Source organism: Pipistrellus hanaki (assembly GCF_964339955.1).
Source record: "Pipistrellus hanaki genome assembly, chromosome: 10".
Classification (NCBI taxonomy): domain Eukaryota; kingdom Metazoa; phylum Chordata; class Mammalia; order Chiroptera; family Vespertilionidae; genus Pipistrellus; species Pipistrellus hanaki.
The window spans coordinates 14833139-14846721 of NC_140512.1; the positions used below are offsets into that span (position 1 = coordinate 14833139).

At 44.4% G+C, this 13583-nt stretch overlaps 1 protein-coding gene across 27 annotated transcripts in view; it reads left to right on the forward strand.

Moving 5' to 3' along the window:
* The first annotated feature begins 12806 nt into the window (after positions 1–12806).
* The window catches only part of NRCAM (neuronal cell adhesion molecule), a 235413-nt gene continuing 234636 nt past the window's right edge, over positions 12807–13583 (forward strand). For 13 of the 27 annotated variants that reach the window (XM_084897733.1, XM_084897737.1, XM_084897731.1 and 10 more), the window contains exon 1: positions 12808–13218. The gene's annotated coding sequence lies outside the window, so the exon portion shown is untranslated. Of the gene's footprint in view, positions 13219–13583 lie in introns of all 27 variants that reach the window. The other 14 variants (XM_084897729.1, XM_084897752.1, XM_084897754.1 and 11 more) reach the window with 3 other exon arrangements.

Genomic DNA, 13583 nt, shown 5'->3' on the forward strand with positions numbered 1-13583 from the left:
GTCATTTTTAAGATTATTTATTCTTCGTAATGTAGTTCCCCATCTCTTTGTAGCATTTAAATATACCTGTCAAGAGTATGCTTTAAAAAATAAGTTAAGCTTGCCCTATCTGGTTTGGTTCACAGTATGGAGCATCAACCTCAGACTAAAGGGTCCTGGGTTCAGTTCCAGTCAAGAGCGCATGCCTGGGTTTGGGGCTTTATCCTCAGTAGGGGGTGTGTAGGAGCAGCCAATCAATGGTCCTCTCTCATCGTTGATGTTTCTATCTCTCCCTCTACCTTCCTCTCTCAAATCAATAAAATATGTATTTTTAAAAAATAAATTAGGCTTGTTTTACCATATTAACTCCTTTAGCTGGATTTCATAGAGGTTAATAACATAAACCAACTCAGATAATTGTTTATACCAACCAAATTCATCTTTGTTGTATTATCTATCTGCCTTGTTAATCCTTATATCATGTTTAGCCTTGTACGTATAAACTAAAGCTAAAACCGCAGTTTGCCAGGTTGTCAAATTGTTCTCTGCTGATTCACAGGGTATAGTATGGTTCAGGGAGTGCTGAGGGGAGCTGAGAGTCTGAATGCTAATCCTGGCTCAGGCTCTGATGCAGAGACCCATTTGTGACCTGGAGGAGGGCAGACGGCCTCTCTGGGTTTCAGATATTTCATCTGTAAAGTGAGGAAAGCTAGCTCTAAAATTTTACTTACTTTTCTTTATGGTAACCTAAAAATTAAGTTCTGCAAATGTACAAGCAAAAAGATAGGAAGAGTTGGGAAAATGAATTTTCAGTCCTACACAAGTAAAATATCTGTTCTTTTTAAAGAAACCAAGAAGAGTCTATTTTAGAAATAAAATGTGATAAATTCTCCAATTCATCAGTTATATAAAAATACTAGACCTGACAAGTTTGGCTTAGTGGATAGAGCGTCGGCCTGTGGACTGAGGGGTCACAGGTTCGATTCCAGTCAGGGCATGTACCTTGGTTGCAGGCACAGCCCGGTGGCTGGTGTGCAGGAGGCAGCTGATCGATATTTCTAACTCTATCCCTCTCCCTTCCTCTGTGTAAAAGAATCAATGAAACATATTTTTAAAAATAAATTAATTAAATAAAAATACTAGAAGCCCAGTGTGCAAAATCACGTGGCCCTGCCCACTCGCGCTAGTCTTTGGTCGTTATGGTGTTAGGACCACAGGCCTTTTATACTACAGATAGAGTATAAAAGTGGTTTTGATGGTTAGGCCTTCTTGGATGTCTCAGAATTTTTATTTCTGTAACAAATAGCATGTTGGTGATATTTCAGTTTTTGCTACAGATATCATTCTTTATTAATAGTACCTCAGATAACCATTAGAGTTGTCCCTAGAGGCATATGGGCTGGCTAGGATTTCCCCTGGGGTTATAATTACACTGTGTTTCTTAACCCTCCCAAGCCTCACTTTATTAGGGAGAAATATCAAAGGATCTTCTGAGTGGAGAAGGAAGTCAAAAAATGTCTGCCTGCAGTCTGAAGGGATAGAGGAGGATCTTACAACTTTGTTTTGGTAGTATGATGGAAGGACTCCCTTTCAGCTCCCTCCCACACCCCCACCTCCCAGCAGTGCCTGACAACTGCCTCTCCTTTTCACTTGTTATAGAGCTGATAATTATTGAGGTAGCTAGGACCTCTAGGGTTCAAAGATCAAAATTCTACCTCACTTGCTATGCTCTAGAAATAATTCTAGTCTCAGTTTTGAATATCACACAAGTATTAGTGCTAGAAAAACTGAGAAAGACAAATACCACATGATCTCATTTATGGAATTTAATGAACAAAATGTATTGATCAACAAAATAAGATCCAAAGCATAGACACATGGAACAGACTGAGATACCTCGATGTGGGGTTGGAGGGACAAGAGGAGTAAACCAAAAAACTCATATACATAGCCCATGAACACAGGCAATAAGGTAGTGAAGACCTGGGGGCAGGGGGATGGGAAATAGCTGTAACACTTCAACAATAAAGGTATATTTAAAAAATAAATAATTTAAAAATAGTTCTTAATGCAGCATTTTATTTACATTACCTATCAAAATTATTAAGAATTAGATGCAGTTAAAAATAACTGATACCTGGGGTGCACCTAGAGTGCCTAGCTCAGGTGACTGGGAAGACTGAGCCACTGGTCACCTACTATACAAGGCCATCCTACCAATTCCAGGAGACATAACAGCTCTACCTAATACATAGAAACAAACACAGGTAAGCAGCCAAAATGTGTAGACAAAGGTACATGTTACAAATGAAAGAAATGGAAGCTAGCAGACCACTGGATAGAGTTCAAAAAATGGTTTTAAGCTTACTCAAGGATCTTAATGAGATCTTCAAAGGAATTAATGAAAGCATCAAGGGATTAATAAGACTTTGAAGGATCTTAGTGAGAATGTCGAAGACATGAAAAAGGACCAGTCAGAAATAAAGCATACAATAACTGAAATAATAACTTCCAGGGATTCAACAGAGTAAAGGATTCAAAAAATCAGCCGAAACCGGTTTGGCTCAGTGGTAGAGCGTCGGTCCGGGGACTGAAAGGTCCCAGGTTCGATTCCGGTCAAGGGCATGTACCTTGTTTGCGGGCATATTCCTAGTGGGGGGTGTGCAAGAGGCAGCTGATCGATGACTCATCGATGTTTCTAACTCTATCCCTCTTCCACTCTGTAAAAAATCAATAAAATATATTAAAAATATATATAAAAAAATCTAATCAAAGGTTTGGAATATGGGGAAGCATAAAGACACCTAATCAGAAGAGCAAAAAAAAAAAAAAAAAAAATGTGAAAATAGTATCTCATACTATTTTCTGAAAATAGTACCTTATACTTATGTGCCTCTGGACAACTTCAAGTGTACCAACATTTTCATTAAGGAGTGCCAGAAAGAGAAGAGAGCAAGATACTGAAAACCTATTTGAAGAAAAAATGACAGAAAACTTAACCTATCTGGTGAAATAGACTTACAAGTTCAGGAAGCACAAAGTCCCAAACTGGGGGAACCCGAAGAGGCCCACATCATAATTAAATGCCAAGGGCTAAAGACATAATCTTAAAAGTAACAAGAGAAAAGCAGTTGCCAACAACGGAATGCCCATATGATTATTAGCTGATTTCTCAGCAAAAACTTTGCAGGCCAGAAGGAAGTGGCAAGAAATATTCAAAAGTGATGAATAGCAATGACCTACAACCAATTTACCCAGCAAAGCTATTATTTAGACTTGAAGGTCAGATAAAGAGCTTCACAGACAAGAAAAAGCTAAAGAAGTTCACCACGACCAAACCAATATTACATGAAATGTTAAAGGGTATTCTTTAAGAAGAAGGAGAAAACAATAACAAATATGAACAATAAAATGGCAATAAATATGTATCAACACTTGAATCTAAAAATCAAAATAAATGAACAAGAAATCTAATGAATAAATAAATGGATGAATAAAATAGAATCAGAGACATTCAAACATGGAGCAGACTGATGAAAGGGGATGGGGGGTGGGGGGGTGGGAAGAGATTAGCCAAAAGATTTTATAAGCACATATGCATTACCTATGGACACAGACAATAGGGTGGTGAAGGTGGGGGGTGAAGGGGCGCATGTGAAGGGGTTAAAGGGAGAATCTGTAATATTCTCAACAATAAAGATTTAATTTAAAAAAATAACATACTCGACCAAACAGAGTAATATTAAAAGAGAAAAAAACAAGTCACCAAATGTTCTATGCCAAGATCCACAGATATTGGGACTCACTATAGCAATCCTGCAGAAGAAAGTCTCATCTTCCATTATGTTTTGTCCAATTGGATCAAATTTTTAAAAACATGTTATAGGATTAACATAGTCACTCCAACAGATAGTTTGTAATAACATAAATAAACAATAAGGAAATCTTAATCAGAAGTTTCTCAAATAGAAAAAGTTAAAACCAGTGTAACTTACACCTCGCTTTGCCTTTCAGATTTATTTTTTAACTTTATTTTTATGGTTGACACTATTACAGTTGTCCCCATCTCTCCCCCCCCCCCCCACACACACACCCCTTGCCCACCCACACACAGCTCCCACTCAACATTCTCCCTCCCCCTTACTTCTGGCCATCACCCCCCTATTGCCTGTGTCTGTGAGTTATGTATATATGTTCTTTGGCTAATTCCTTCACCTTCATTCATCCAGGCCCTCAATTACCCTCTGACAGCCGTCAGTCCGTTCCATGTATCCATGCCTCTGTTTCTGTTTTGTTCATCGATTTATTTTGTTCAAATCAGTGTAACTTACACTCTTCTCTGCCTTTCAGATTTGTCTTAAAAAATACGTTTTTATAAAACTAGTAGAATTATTAGAGTCTTTTAAAATAGTTTTCCCACCCCTTTCCCCCTGTCCCCGGTCAATCATTAAAAACACATTCTTATAAATCACAGGTGTTCTTGTTTTGCTTATTTTGATTTGGTATCAGGATACAGTTAATCCGTACACATCCAAACATGCCTTCAGGCATCCATTTCCAGTTTTAATTATGGGGAAAGTACCCAGCGCTGACACTCAAACACTGTAGAAGCAATGGGACTTTATAATTAGTATATAATGAAAATAATGTATTTATATATGCATATAGGATATACCAGTGAAATATACACTTTAAGGTTTTGATGAAGTTTAGATACTTAGAATTTTAATGTAGGCTTTGTCAACTAATAGTCATTAACAGTTCAATACCAACAGTAATTTTCAATTTGGGGCACAGTGAAGAAGAAAACTGTATTTAGTGCAAACAGCTCAATTGTGACACATCAAAAGTATGAAAACAGCAAGGGGGAGGAACAGCTCAGTAGCATTACAACTCAATTATGAAGCAGCATGGCTGTGAAACAGCATAGCTGTGAGGCACCCTGGGGCAAGGAGGCCCTCTCCTGCTAGATAGCTCTGCTATGTCTGTACTCCTCTCTTCCTGTGCCAGTCTGCCCTCCATGCCAGCCGAGGAATACAGTCATCATCTTTGGGGAAAAGGAAAGTGTACTTTCTGAGCCAGGGGAACTTCTATAGACAGAATTTCTGGACCTGGTCCCTGATTGGTCTGTTCTCATGCAGATGAGAACTCCAAATCCCAGCTTGATTGGTCCCAAAGGCACTGTCCTGATTGGTCAGAATGGAGCTGCTCTAATTGGTCGGTGCAAATGCTAATGGGGATATAGGAGTGCAGCTCCAATTGGTGCTTGGTGGGGGGTACTCAGTACTATTAGTTGAAAGACTATTCCAGAAACTACTTTGTAAGAAATGGCTCAGATGACAGAAACACAGTGCAGGAAGGCCATTCAACGGAGGAGGTAGACAACTACATTGCAGGCTTCTCCCTGAAGTGTGGTTTACATGAGGCCACTGTGTAGAAATGGCTGCTAGACTGTTTTGTTTGTTTTAAATTTGAGCACAGTTGGGACCAGAAGCCCTTCTGGGGAGGCAAATTCTGTCTCAGGGTACAAAGCTTCTCCAGTATTGCTTTTTGAGCATGGGTAAATGGCTATGTCCTGATATTCGGACAGTGTCCCATGTGTCTGCAGTGGTGTGTGGAAAAGGACTGTTAGATCCATCTCATCACAAGCATAATAATCAGCTCAAATAATAAGAGCTCAACTGCAACTGTAATTTTCAGAACCAGAGTTACTTTAAAAATAAGTATCTCGAATGCACTGCAATCATTTGAAAACATCTGCAAAAGTCATGATTACAATTTTAAAACATATAGATAAAACTATTATTTGTGCTTCTTTATGAAGCATTAGAGAAAATGAAGAACAGTCATCTGATAACAACTAATTGAAATAATGTAGCTTTCTCTATTTTTATCCTATATAATAAAAGCTTAATATGCTAAGTGGTGACAAGTTGACTGTTCAACCAATCAGCATATTATAAAACCTCTTGCTATGACGTGCACTGACCACCAGATGGCAGTCGACCAGTCAACAAGTCACTATGATGTTTACTGACCACTAGGGGGCAGACACTCCAACAAGTAGGTTAACTTGCTGCTGGGGTCAGCCCATCAGGACTGAGCGAGATGAGCCAGACTCGCCCTGGAGCCCTCCCTGGCTGGCCAACCCTGGCTGGCCAACCCTGATCATCCCAAATTGGGACTGGACGAAACGGAGCTGGACATGCCCTGGAGCTCTCTTGTGCACCCTCCCCATCCCAATGGTGCACTGGTGGGGTCCCTGGACCTGGCCTGAACTCTCTCACAATCTGGGACCCCTCGGGGATGTCAGAGAGCCAGTCCCGATCCTGCAGGCCACTCCCCTTGAGAGGACACCAGATGCAGGACTCATGGTTGTTGAGCGCTGCTGCTGCTGCTGCTGCTGCTGCTGCTACTGCAGCTACTGCAGCTATGCAAGCCTCTCCCAATAGGAACTGATTGGGCATGAGCCCGTGGCAGGTGCAGTGGGGCCGGGATGAGCGGGAGCAGCAGGTAGGAGCTACAGGTGGTGTTGGACTGTGGGTTTTGGCCCGATCCACACAGGCCACCCTGAGGGACCCCACCCATGCACGAATTTGTGCACTGGGCCTCTATTCTAATTATATTATGCATTCCCAACACATGCTTCTGGAGAATATCTCACAACGTCTAGCACCCTGTGAGTGGTGAATTATAGGCCCTTACTAAATATTTTTCTTAAGTTAGACTTAATTGAATCTGCCTTATACCATCATAGGGAGATTGGCAAAAAGAAAATGCTTTAAAAAGTACTTTCTGGCTGAAACTGGTCTGGCCGAAACAGGTTTGCTCAGTGGATAGGGTGTCAGCCTGTGGACTGAAAGGTCCCAGGTTTGATTCCGGTCAAGGGCATGTACCTTGGTTGTGGGCACATCCCCAGTAGGGGTGTGCAAGAGGCAGCTGATCGATGATTCTCTCTCATTGATGTTTCTAACTCTATCCCTTTCTCTTCCTCTATGTAAAAAATCAATTATATATATATATATATATATATATATATATATATATATATATATATATATATTAAAAAACGTACTTTCTGAAATACTTTACTTTCAAAATCTGAAAAGGGTTTGTTCTCTGTGCTGGTTGTAGAATCACGGCTGGGGTCATTCTCCTCCATGTGAGTGAGACCCTTTCCAGACAAAAGAAGTTCCAGTTTACAAAGCATGTCATTTCATCCCACCCAGCACCTGAGCTAAACACTGTTCACCCTGTTTGCATGTCTTAAGATGTTGACAAAAACTCAAATACAACCCTCTGCTCTGCGCGCACACACACACACACACACACACAAAAAGGGTGGTGGTTGTTTATTTTTAAATGTGAACTTTTTCTTTTTCCCACCTGTTTCTGATCAATATCTGTTCATTCTAAAAGCATATTACTTTTCCTCATAACTGCCCCCTTACCTTGGGATCTTCTTCATTTTGTCACATTGAGGCTTTTTTGGGGGGCTACCTTGTTGCCTAAACTCTTAAAGATACACCTTTTATATATATATATGTAAGGAACTCTGTACCTTCAATAAACAATAATTTATATACTGTATAGAATTTATAGTTGCATACAGCATTTATTTACTTTCCAAAACACCTTTAAACATACTTCTTCATTTTATTCTAACAGCCATTCTGCGTGTTTGGCAAGGCCTGCATTGTTATCACACAAGGGATATATAAAAAGCATTGCACTGAAAAATCCAAAGGTTTGTATGACCTCACCCTGTTCAAGAAGACGGCTGGAGCCAGTGGATTCCCAGCCCAGGGCTCTTTCCACTGCTTTCCAAATAATAGTTTAGGGTAAGGAAATTGGATGCTATAAATATTTTGATCATGGTGGTGATTTGTATTCTCTCCCAATATTGCACAAGAGTTGTATTTCTGTGAGATTTGATTTTACACTTTTAAAATGGGAGTACTTCATCATCTAAATAACATTTGTTAAGTGCCTATTAAGTGAGCAGTTTACCTACTTTGCTATCTTGGCCAAAGAGAACTTTTAAGATGTAGTTAGTCTCTTCAGGCACCCTGTTTTGTACACTAGGAGAACAGTCCCCTGTTAGGAAAATGAGGAGGCAGCCTTTGCAGATCCTAATGGGATTCTGGGATCTTGGGTAACCAGATGTGGTAGTCAGGGTGGCGTGGGCTACTGGCCAACCAGAGCAGGGCTTTCTAAAGCACAGGGCCCAGGGTAGGATGGTGCTGGACTTGGGTCCTATACAGTTTGCCATTTAAAAATTCTGGTAAAATTTAAATCAAGTCTTATAAGAAAATGTAAACAGAAGTACAATGTCAGTGTCTATTTACTTGATATCTTTGTTGTTCTTTTTAAAATGTGACAAAAACAAGAAAGACTTTAGTCAACCATTCGTTGGGACCTCAGAGTATTGTATCTGAGCCATTTCCTCCCTCTTCTCCACAGTGAATTCATCTTCACTGTACCTGTCATCTGTCCTCTCTCAAGCCAGAAACAAAGGGCATGTAGCATGAGTGTTGCTGAGCAGCTCTGTTTTCCAGAGCAACAGTTTTCTGTCCCTGATGACCGCCAACTGGAACGGCTGATTGCCCATTGACCTTGGCTAGTGTGAAATCCATTCGGCAGAATGGATTTATACGTTCTTATAGATCGAAACTGTAGGAACAGATGGAGGAGTTGGCTGCAAGGAATCTGCTTATTATTATTACCAAAAATATTCCTCCTCCTCCCAGCTTGGTTCCCCAAGTCGGGGGGTGGGCAGAAGGTCCTGGTGACTCATGGCTTCTAGAGAAGAAATCTGCATATGGCAGCCACTAAAATCACATCTCCCTCCAATTGCTAGAGCATTACATTGTTTAGATGGGTGCAGGGATACTATCTTGCTAAGCACCAGGCAGGGAACGGGTTGCAATTGCTGGCTTCTGTTTGACACATGCCCAAGTGGCACCAGACAGGCACTAGAATTCTGTGGTTATTTGGCAGACAGTGAGAGAACAATTGAAATTATGCATCTGTGGTAACATTCCTCTGCTCACTGGTCAGGCAATGTATGAAGCTGCACATTTTATTATTTATATTTTATATCTATAACTTCACATCCTATTATTATCGATGGGTGGATATTAATCACCAATGATGAAGCTTCAAGAGGTGCGGGCCAGCTGAACCCGTGTAGATCACAATGGATGCGCAACCCCAGGCCTGGCTGTCTGAGCCGAGTATGTCTTTGGGGTGTGGAACCAGGAGCTGCTGAGGTTACCCTTGGACGGATCACTCTGATGTCTCATCTGTTTTCCACAAGTGCCTCTCTAACCAGCACCATCTCTGCATCTCATGACAACCACCACTGAATCAATTTTCTCCTTTCCCATCCAGAAAATAGATGCCATTTGTGTGGTCAGATGCAAATTTAGAATTCTGAGACGCACTTACATAACTGTATCAGCGATGGCATGAACAGCTTAAAACTAGAAACATTCGTTATCTCCCAACACAGAGGAGCTGGGTGCTGAGGCTCAGGGTCTCTGAAAAGGCTGCAGCCAGCGAGTCAGCCTGGACTGGACTCATCTCACAGCCCGACTGAGGGCACTCTGCTTCCACGCTCCCTTCGATGGCTGATGAGCTGAGGGCCTCTTTTCTCACAGGGCCTGGGCCAGAGGCATTCCCCATTTCCGTGACATGAGGGCCACTCATGGGGAAGCTCACAACACGGCCGCTGGCTTCCCTCTGAGCGAGCAAAGGAGCAAGACTGCAAGACAGACGAAGCCAGAGCATTTTTATAATAAAATCAGAAGTGACACCCCAGTACTCTTTCCCTGTTATATTCATTGGAAGTGAGTCACCAGCTCTGGTCTGTACTGAAGGGCAGGGTTAGGGAATGAACACCCAGAAGAAGGGATTGCTGGGAGCCACCTCGGAAGCTGCCCACCATAACCACTATGTCTTTTAATAACAGTGGGCTATCATCATGTCCTTTCAAATAAAAGGGTTTTAAAAATTACAGTGTTTACCACATCCCTGTCAGAAACCTAATGCGTGTGGCCCAGCCATGGAATATTATGACAACGAGGACAGTAATGTGAGCCACTTGTAGCAGACAACCTTGTTATATTACTATAGAATATATATATATATATTAGTGATCTATTCTTTCTTACCTAGAATTCAGCCAGCTTTCATATGAGTTTTACTATGGCAGTAAAAAATAAAAATAAATAAATAAATAAATAAATAAATAAAAGCTCTTGGTGACCACCAGAATCATAAAGTGACACAGCTACAAAGACAATTTTTGTCTTCACCTAGCCCAACTCCTTTCTCTCCTTCCTTTCATGGCATGGAAACACTAAGAAAGAAAATAACTTGCTCATGGACACACAGCTTGGTACCAGAGTGGCTGGGTCCATGGTAGGTTTTGGTGAACTAAGCATTAATTTCAGGGAAGGGCCTGTGGCACAGCCTTCCCTGGGTGGCCTGAACCATGGATGAAGATCAAGAAAACGAGGATGGATGCCCAGCTGGCACGGCTCAGTGGTTAAGCTTCAGCCCAGGAACTAAGAGATCACCGGTTTGATTCCCAGTCGAGGCACATGCGGGGGTTGCAGGCTCAATCCTCAGGAGGTGGCCGATTGGTGATGTTTTTCTATCATGCATGTTTTTCTCTCTCTATTCCTCTCCCTTCCTCTCTCTCTAAAAATCAATAAAAATATACAACTATATTTTTAAAAAGAGCTCAGTTTTTTAAAAAAGGAGGAGACAAGGATGGAGAAAACAAGGTCGAGGGTTCGATTGCTGGTCAGGACACAATATTAGATTGTGAGTTTGATCCCCAGGTCAGGGCACATACTCTCTCTCCCGTTTTCTTTAAAAATCACAAAGCATGTCCAGATGAAGATTAAAAATGAAATGAAAAATGAAATGAGAAAAAGAGGAGAGGGGATATTCCGAGAAATAAACAAACGGCTTCAAAAGAAGAGGGAAGGAGAAAGGCTAAAAGACATATTCACTGCAGGTGCCACTGGAGGGCTCCGTGACTGTCTGATAGAGCTGCTTTCATGCGATGACATTCCGAGGCACCATCAACACACACACACTGAGTGCACTGTCAGGGGAAGGCAGCGGAGCACAAGAACTCTGGAGCCAGAAGGCCCAGGCCTGAGTCCCGGCCCTGCCACTGGCTTGTGTGGCCTCTGCAAGTTACTGAACCCCTCTTCCACTGTTTTCTAAAATGGGGATACTGCTAGTATATCCTGCATGGCGTTGCCATGGGATTAAATGAATTAATCAATGTAAGTGCTGACAACAGTGCTGAGCACATGGAAAATTCTTATTTTTAAAAATATATTTTTTATTGATTTCAGAGAGGAAGGGAGAGGGAGAGAGAGACAGAAACATTAATGATGAGGGAGAACTGGCTGCCTCCTGCATGCCCCCTACTGGGAGATCGAGCCTGCAACCCAGGCATATGCCCTTGACAGGAATCCAACCTGGGATCCTTCAGTCCGTAGGCCCACGCTCCATCCAGGGAGTCACTCTAGCTAGGACTGGAAAATTTTTATCATTAATCAATGGGGGAAACAGACTAAGGTCATTCTCTGCCCTAAACTGGGTTTGAGGATGGAGCGAAGCTTGGAGCAGGTAAGGCTTGGGGACGCAATAAAGAGTGGCAATTTAGGGAAGGAGGTGTGTCCGTAAGTAGTCAAAACAGAATGCCACACGCATCACCAAGCAAGTCCAATCCATGGATAGTCCTTTTGCCCACACAGGCATCTTTCTAACCCTTTCCAGGTCATTCCTCCTTCCCCTCATGCCCTCTTCTTTTCCGCTCCTCATGCAGCAGCTCTTTGGTTCTTCCCGTCACTCATCCTCTCGGGAACTAATCCCCAGCAATGGCACTGCAATGCAGTCAGAACTACATAATAATTTAATAATTTTATACTATTGTAAGTGTTACGAAGCATCAAAATTATTTCATTTAATTTTTTGGTGCTGTCACTATGGCCCTATTTGTTCTAAAGCATTTCCTCTCTTCTTTGTTCTTTTTATTGGAGTATATATTCACATGACAAAACATCTGATTAAACATTTTTTTTAAAAAGTAGGGAATGGAGGGAAACCAAGCTCAGGCTAAGCGGAGTGAACGTGGAGCCTGCAGGAAACGGTCAAATGGTCAAGTCAGGGAGCCCTGGCAGCTGGGAGGAACCGCTGGGAGAGCAGGTTGCAGAGTCCAGTCCTGAGGACCAGTGAGGGCCAGGCTGAGGGTCTTGGACACCATCTGGGCTTCAGTGGAGAGAAGTCCCCGGACCTGACCGATGCAGCCTGCAGTGTGTTTGCTAACATACTGCATATTCAGAAAATCTTAACTCTTTTTTTACTTTTCCATTAGTTCTCCATAATGCTCTAAAAGCGGAGGGGGGGGGGGGGGGGAGGAGCAAACCTGAAGGAATCCGATTCTCTGGGACTAGGACACCCAGTTCCTACCCTGAAGGCTCCCTGTCCGGTGGCTGTTTGGAAATAATGCTAGCAAACAAGCAAATGAAACAAAAGGAAATCATCTCCATCATCCCAACTGGTGAGTTTCGAAAAAAAATGAAATGCTTTAGAAGAAAAAGAATAAAGAAAGAAAGAAAGAAAGAAAAAAGACCATAGACATTGCACAGAAATCTAAACCCAGGAGCGTGGCATTTAAAAACCAGCTATTTATTTTCCTGAACATCCCTTGTAGCCAAATCCCAACCGCTCTCATTCCCCTCCCCACCCCTCCCACCCTCCATCCGCCCCCCCACCCCCCCAACAACCCCACACCGCCCGCCCCACCGCCCACTGGCTCGCGGGATGACGTTGCTGGGCAGCGGCGTGGCGGCTCAGGTGAGGGTCCCCCCAGGCCCCCCAGGCGCAGGCGGCCAGCGCCCACCCGCCGCCGCCAGCATCCCGGCAGCTGGGGAGGAGAGGCGCTGGCCGGCGGGGCAGGGGCGGGGGCGCGGGGAGTGCGGGAGCCGGGGGCGGGGGCGGGGGCGGCGCGGGCGGGCGGGGGCGGGCGCGGGGCCGGTCCTGCCTCCCCGGCCGCCGGCTGACGCCGCAGTCGGAGCCCCGGACGCGCGGGCGCAGGGACTCGGGGCCGCCAGCGGCGACAGCTTCCAGGCGAGCGGAGGACCTCGGCGCCGCGGGCTCTGCGGCCACCGCTCCGGCACCGCTCCGGCACCGCTCCGGCCGCGGACGGACGTGAGTAGCCGGCTGCGCGCTGGCAGGACCCCGGGGGCTGCGCGGGGGCCGCGGCAGGAGCGGGGGGCGCGGGCGCCGGGACCCCGGGCCGGGGCTCCGCGGAGCGCTCTCCCGCGGGCAGGGCGGGCCCCATCGCCAGCTCCCCGCTTCTCCTTAGGCCCCGGCCGGGCGGCGGGAGAGGGCCCCGCGGAGGTCCGCATCCCCAGCCGCGCGGGCGGGCGGGCGGGCGCCCATCGCCGCCTCCCGGCCGGGACCCACTTGTGCCTCCGCGTCCACGCCCCGCGCCCGCCTCCGGGCTCTCCCCGTAGAGCGGGGGCTGCAGGGGCTGCGGGGCCGGACGGGGGCTTCCCGGAAAGCCGGCGGGA